The 7,441-nt window shown below is 44.6% G+C and overlaps 1 long non-coding RNA gene across 1 annotated transcript; it reads left to right on the top strand.

Annotated features, from left to right (window-relative positions):
• Positions 1 to 339: 339 nt before the first annotated feature.
• On the top strand, positions 340 to 7,392 carry LOC122544665. The gene is made up of 3 exons (XR_006310426.1): positions 340 to 471; positions 4,415 to 4,521; positions 6,962 to 7,392. It is a non-coding gene; the product is annotated as an uncharacterized LOC122544665 (long non-coding RNA).
• Positions 7,393 to 7,441: the final 49 nt, after the last annotated feature.

Raw genomic sequence — 7,441 nt, forward strand, 5'->3', positions numbered from 1 at the left:
GCAGCTCATCTCTACCTTCTCAAGGGAACAACTAGGGATGAGTTGGGCAATAAACGCTGGGTTCAGTGGGTGATGCCCATGTGACATGAGTGAGTAATAAAAAAAAATGTAATTTACCCCAGGACCTCCACTTTCCCTTTGTGAGCTTGTTCTGGGAGGAGAGGTGCCAACTTTGTAGTGAATGTTGATGCAAAATACCCATTTGATGTTATTGAGTCACCTGGTTTATGAACTGCTTTGAAAAGTTTGATCTATAACCAAGAGCTTAGGTTTGTATTCCTGCTGGTTTGGGGCAGTGACCTTAATTATCATTCCGTATTTAATTTTGAGATATCGTTTGCTGTTGGTTTAACATTCTGATCTCCAACCTTTTGGTTCACTTTGCTTATTGTTTCTTGATTGTAGATGACTCCGAAATAGACAGCAGTTTGGTGTACTCAGTTTGCATCATCTCCAAAACAAGAAATGCTGGTACAGAATACAATATATATACTTTTATAACATTTCTGGTTCAGTGAAAGTGGAGATTTTCTCCAGTTTATCTTAACCCTGAAAAACCCAGCCACTTTTAAACATCACTGGTGTTTCTCTTGCTCATGGCATTGAGTGAAGGTCCACAAATCTTTTTACATCATTTGAATTTATTAATAATCGATAGTATTTGCAATCATCTAAGTCATAGTCATTTTCCATCTATGTCAACTAAATTACCAACAGAGCAATGTGAATTGGAAGAGGAAACGTTACATTGATGGCTAATTGCTTTATCTGACATCTTGTTTTGAGGGGATGCCTAAATTTTAGGCCCTGGGACATCAATCTGTTGATTGATTGCCCCAGTACGACAGCTTAATGTCTGAGAGTGGCGCCTTCTGGCCTTGGTCTTTGGGGAAAGGGGCCATTCACTTTAGGTCTAGCATCGATCACATGAGGAGCATTGCCATTTCATTGTCCTGAGTGTTTCTTTGATGACACAAAGATAGATGGAAGGACAGGTAGTATAGAGGAAGCGGGAAGGCTACAGAAGGAAGTGGACAGGTTGGGTGAGTTGGCAATGAAATGGCTGATGGAATACAATATGGGAAAATGGGAAGTTATGTACTTTAGTAGGAAGAACAGAGACTGTTTTCTAAATGGAGAAAAGTTTCGGAAATCTGAAGCACAAAGGGACTTAGGAGTCTGAGTTCAGGATTCTCTTCAGTTTAACAGACACTTTCAGTTGGCAGTTAGGAAGGCAAATGTAATGTCAGCATTCATTTTGGGAAGCATAGAATACAAGAGGAAGAATGTACTGCTGAGGCTGTATAAGACTCTGGTCAGAGAGAGAAAGTGAGGGCTGCAATGCTGGAGATCAGAGCTGAAAATGTGTTGCTGGAAAAGCGCAGCAGGTCAGGCAGCATCCAAGGAACAGGAGAATCGACGTGCCCGAAACACCGATCATTTTATACATCCCTCTCTATCAATCCACTCTGCTGTAAGGACAACAACCGCAGTCTGTCCAACCTCTCTCAATCACTGAAACTCTCCAGCCCCCAAGGCAATATGCTGGTAAATTTCCCTTTGCATCCTCTCACAATTCATTTAGATTCCACGACATAGTGAGATGAGGAACAGTCAGCGAATGCAGCTTAACACATAGCTGCAAGGCTGATGTAGGAGGGAGGGCTTCAGATGCCTAGACCATTGGGATATCTTCTGGGGAAGGTGGGACCTGTACATGAAGGACGGGTTGCACCTGAACTGGAGGGGCACAAATGTCCTGGGTGGGAGATTTGCTCATATGATTCGGGAGGGTTTAAACTAGTTTGACAGGGGGGTGGGAATCAGAGCCACATGTCTGAGAGAGGGGTCGGTCTCAGACTGGACAGTGACAGGATATATTGAATCTATCAGGAAGGTTTCTCACGCGATGAAACATAGGGATCGGTTAAAGTGTGTTTGCTTTAATGCTAGGAGTGTCTGAAATAAGAGTGACAAACTTAGAGCATGGATCAGTACTTGGGGGCTACGATGTTGTGGCCATAACGGAGATGTGGATTTCACAGGGACAGGAATGGTTGCTTGATGTTCCAGGATTTAGAACGTTTAAAAAGAACAGGGAGGGTGGAAAAAGAGGAGGGGGTGTAGCATTGCTAATCAGAGAGGCATCACAGCTACAGAAGTGAAGGTTGTTGAGGAACGTTTGTCTACTGAGTCAGTATGGGAGGAAATTAAGAACAGCAAGGGTACAGCCACCACATTGGGGGTTTTCTACAGACCATCTAATAGCAGTAGAGAGATTGAAGGTCTGATAGGCAGGCAGATTCTGGAAAAATGCAAAAGTAGCAGGGTTGTTGTTATGGGTGATTTTAACTTTCCCAATATCGACTGGAACCTCCTAAGTGCAGATGGTTGGGATGGAGCCATTTGTGTCAGGTGTGTTCAGGAGGGTTTCCTTACTCGGTATGTGGACAGGACGACAAGGGAAGCAGCCATTTAGGGTTTGGTGCTCGGTGTCAGATCTTGTGGTGGGAGAGCACTTTGGTGAAAGTGAACACAACTGCTTCACATTTAGCATAGCCTTGGAAAGTGAAAGGAGTAGTTACCGAGAGAAGATATTTAATTGGGGACAAGGAAATTATGGCGCTATCAGACAGGAGTTGGGAAGGACAGACTGGGAGCAATTGTTCCACAGACGTGGCACAGCAGACATATGGAGATTAGTTAAGGAGCAGTTGTTGCGAGTGATGCACAAGTTTGTTCCTCAAATGAAAACTTAGGAGCTGTGACACAGTCTTGACCCGATCAAGATTGATGAAGTTGATATGCTGGAAACTTTGGAAAACATTAAGATTGATAAGTCCCCAGGGCCAGACCAGATTTACCCTAGGCTGCTCCGGGAAGCGTGAAAGGGGGTTGCTAAGCTGCTGGAGAGGATATGTGCCTCCTCAGTCTCCATGGGAGTCGTACCAGAGGATTGGAAGGAGGCAAATGTTGTTTCTCTTTTCAAGATGGGTAATAGGGAAATCGATGGCAATTACAGACCAGTCAGTCTTACGTCTGTGGTCAGCAAAGTTGTGGAAAGAATTGAGGGATAGGATTTATGACTAGTTGGCAAAGCATAATGTGATTAAAGGCAGTCAGTATGGCTTTGTGAGGGGCAGGTAATGCATCACAAATCTTATTGAGTTCTTTGAGGAGGTGTCAAGACAGTCAATGATGGTCGAGCAATGGATGCGGTGTATATGGACTTCAGCAAGGCATTTGATAGGGTTCCCCTTGGTAGGTTCATTCATAAAGTCAGGAAGTATGGTATACAGGGGGATTTGGCTATCTGGATTCAGAATTGGCTGGCTGACAGAAGGCGGAGAGTGGTTGTAGATGGAACGTATTCTGCCTGGAGGTTAGTGTTTGAGTGGGGTCCCTCAGGGCTCTGCTCTTTGTAATTTTTATAAATGACATGGATGAGGAGGTTGAGGGGTGGGTTAGTAAATTTGCAGATGACACAAAGGTTGGAGGTGTCGTCGATGGTAATAGAGGGCTACTGTAGGATGCAGCGCGACACAGACAAGATGCAGAGCTGGGCTGAGAAATGGCAGATGGAGTTCAACCTGGATAAATGCAAAGTGATTTTGGAAGGTCGAACTTGAATGCAGAATATAGGATTAAAGACAGAATTCTTGGCAATGTGGAGGAACAGAGGGATCTGGATGTGCAAGTGCATAGATCCCTCAAAGTTGCTACCCAAGTGGATAGGGTTATTAAGAAAGCATATGGTGTTTTGGCTTTCATTCACAGGGGGATCGAGTTTAAGAGCCGCGAGGTTTTGCTGTAGCTCTACAAGTCCCTGGTGAAACCATACTTAGAATATTGTGTCCAGTTCTGGTCGCCTCACTATCGGAAAGATACAGAGGCTTTGGAGAGGGTGCAAAGAAGGTTCACCAGGATGCTGCCTGGACTGGAGGGCTTGCCTTATGAAGAAAGGTTGAAAAAGCTTGGACTTTTCTCTCTGAAGAGAAGGAGGAAGAAAGGAGAACTGATTGAGGTGTACAGAATAATGAGAGGAATAGATAGAGTCAATAGCCAGAGACTTTTCCCCAGAGCAGATTGAGTGGTACGAGAAGTCATAGTTTGACGATATTAGGAGGAAGGTATAAAGGAGGCGTCCGAGGTAGGTTCTTTATGCAGAGAGTTGTGAATGCATGGAATGCATTGCCAGCTGTGGCGGTGGAAGCAGAGTCATTGGGGACATTTAAGCAACTGCTGAACATGCACATGGATAGCAGTGTGTTGAGGGGTGCGTAGATTAATTTACTATATTTTACATTAGGATTAAATCTTGGCACAACATCGTGGGCCAAAAGGGCTATTCTGTGCTGTACTTTTCTATGTTCTATACGTACCGTTGGTAAAATGTCTTTTCTTTCATTTACAGGTCACTCTCATGGTGCAGCAGGAAGGAAACACACAAGTTATTTTGCAGTGAAAAAGAAAGCAGTTAATTTTTAATCAGCAAAGTTATGTTTTTACCAGGCGGTTAATGTAAGTTCACCATTGTCTCATTAGAGAGAAGGAGAGAGAGGTGTGGGAGAGAAAGAGAGAGAAAAAGCAACAACTGTTTATGGTTTAACCTGAGGCTAAGGCACAGGGAATGATCATTCATAGCAATCTCAACCAGAGCAGCAATTGAACTACAAGCTGTAAACGTGACTATACATTGTAAGCCAACTATAGAATCAACTGAGCTAACCAACTCCTACATGGCCAATGGTAAAATCAATGGGTGACACATTGCTGCCTCACAGCGCCAGGGACTCAGGAACAATTCCAGCCTCAGGAACAATTCCAGCCTCAGATGACTGTCTATTAAGAGTTTGCACGTTCTCCCCTTCCCTGTGTGGGTTTTCTCCGGTTTCCTCCCACAGTCCAAAGATGTGCAGTTTAGGTGGATTGGCCATGCTACATTGCCCATAGTGTGAGAGTTATGCAGGCTAGGAGGATTAGCCATGGTAAATGCAGGGTTACAGGGATTAGAAAGGGTGGTGGGTCGGAGTGGGATGTAATTCAGAGGGTCAGTATATGGACCCGATTGGCTGAAATGCCAGCTTCCATGCTGTAGGATTCTATGATGTACAGGTTAGGGGGATTGGCCATGGTTAATGCAAGGTTAGAGGAATAGGGTTGGGGTCTGGGTGGGATCCTCTTCACTGGCTTGGGACAGACTGGGTCGGCTGAATGTTCTCTTTGCACACTATTTGGACATCAATATTTAACTCAATGCTGTGGGGCCATTTATTCTGATATCAATTTTGAAGAGATTCACTTTGAGTTTCTGAAATAATGGGGAAGCAAAATCCTATGTTTTCAGCTCCCCAGGGTGTGCCCTGCAGATGTGATTTTGAATCTTGCTGTGGCAGGTGGTGGATTCGGAATTTGATTTGACACAAAAACAGATCTGGAGTTAAGACTCTAATGATGACTGTTGTCAGGAACAAACAACCATCTGGTTCAAAATTGAAGACTGAGGTGAGGAGGAATTTCTTCTCTCAGGGTTGAGTGTCTTTGGAATTCCTAGCAATAGGGGGCTGTGTGTGGGGACAGGGAATAGGTTTAAGGGTGGGGTAGGTAGTTTCCTGCTCAGTCGGGGAATTGAGGGTTACGTGTTAAGTGCAGGAAAGTGGGCGTGAGGAATCAGGCATTAGCCACGATGTGATTGAATAGCTGAGCAGACTTGAGGAGCCGAATGGCCTTCACCTGTTCATCCTGATCATCGCTAAGGGAATGAAATCTGCCGTCCTTACGTGGTCTTCTCTGCATTTGACTCCTAACCCTTTGTAATCTCTTCACTGCCTCTGGCTGAGCAAGTTGATTGGTTCAAGGACATTTCGGAATTGTATTCACTTTCACACCTTGGCATAGATGGCCTATTCAGAGTACAGAGAAATAACATTTGTCAGGGTCAGTTTTAGGCTTGTTCCACTGATGTGCTTTGCCCAAGAGAAACTAGTCTGCATAATGACCCCAGATATTCACAGCTCCTCCTGCACACTGATTGTATTTCAGACAAAGTTTGTTCTTCTTATCCGTTTTCATAGAGTCATGCAGCACGGAAACAGGCCCTTCAGCCCAACTCGCCCATGCGGACCAGGTTTCCCAAACTCAACGAGTCCCATTTATCTGCATTTGGCCCATATCTCTAAACCTTTCCAAATGTCTTTTAAGTGTAATTTTACTTCCTCTGGCTGCTCATTCCATATACACACTGCCTTCTATGGGATAAATTTGCCTCTCAGGTCCTGTTTTAATCTTTCCTCTCTCATCTTAAACCTATGCCCATTAGTTTTGGACACCCCTACCCTGGGTAAAAGACCATACCTATTTACCTTTTCTGTGCCCTTCATGATTTTATAACCTGCCTAAGGTCACCTCTCAGCCTCCAACGCTGCAGGGGAGAAAAGCTCCCAGCTTATGAAGCTCCTCCTTATAACTCAAACCCTGCAATCTTGGTAACATCTTTGTAAATCTTTTCAGTAACCTTTCTAGCTTAACAACATCCTTTCTACAGCAGGTTGACCAGAACTGTACACAGTATTCTAAAAGTGGCCTCACCAACATCCTGTACAGCTGCAACATGATGCCTCAACTCCTGTCATCAATGCTTTGACCAGTGAAGGGAAGCATACCAAACACTTACTTCACCACAGTGTCTTGCTGCAATGCCACATTTAAGGAACTGTCTTCCTGCACCCCTAGGTCTGTTTGTTCAGAAACACTCCCCAGACTTGTACTATTAACAGTATAGGTCCTGCCCTCGTTTGCTTTACCAAAATGCAACACCTCGCATTTATCAAAATTAAACTTCCCTGACTCACTGGCCCAGTTGATCAAATTTCCATTGTCCTCTTAGAAAACCTTCTCCTCTGTCCAAAATGCCACCAATTTTGGTCCTGCTCCTACTTCTTTCTTGTTGATCTGTTTTCAGGCTGACCGAGCGGAACAGCAACCACCCTGCATCACATACGCCACCTTGAGGCATACAGATACAGGAGGGGATTAGGAATCAGGTCAAGACTAAGAGGGAAACGTTTATGTCAACCGTCCACAGACATTGTGAGACAGCACAGAAGAAAGCCTGTGAATCTTCACAAATCGACCAACAGCAAATCTATCCTCCAGTAAATAAGGAGGACAAGGCATAGCAATGTCATGTTTCTGTAACTTGGTTAGACTTTGTCTCAATTCACTCAGCAAGATATCAGTTCCAAAGATGGACTTGTTTTGAGAAACCATCTGAATTATGGTCTCTCCCAGAATTCTCAGTGGGTCACTTTATATCGCTGTACACTTCCGGCCCTCACATCATCGCCGATGCCACACGCTCAGTGACTTCCGCCACCCCTACTGGCATGTCTGCCACCACCTCCGCCCCCACCAGCGCCACTCACCTGCATTCTGCTGACAC

The sequence above is a fragment of the Chiloscyllium plagiosum genome, chromosome 50 (genome assembly GCF_004010195.1).
Source record: "Chiloscyllium plagiosum isolate BGI_BamShark_2017 chromosome 50, ASM401019v2, whole genome shotgun sequence".
NCBI lineage: Eukaryota > Metazoa > Chordata > Chondrichthyes > Orectolobiformes > Hemiscylliidae > Chiloscyllium > Chiloscyllium plagiosum.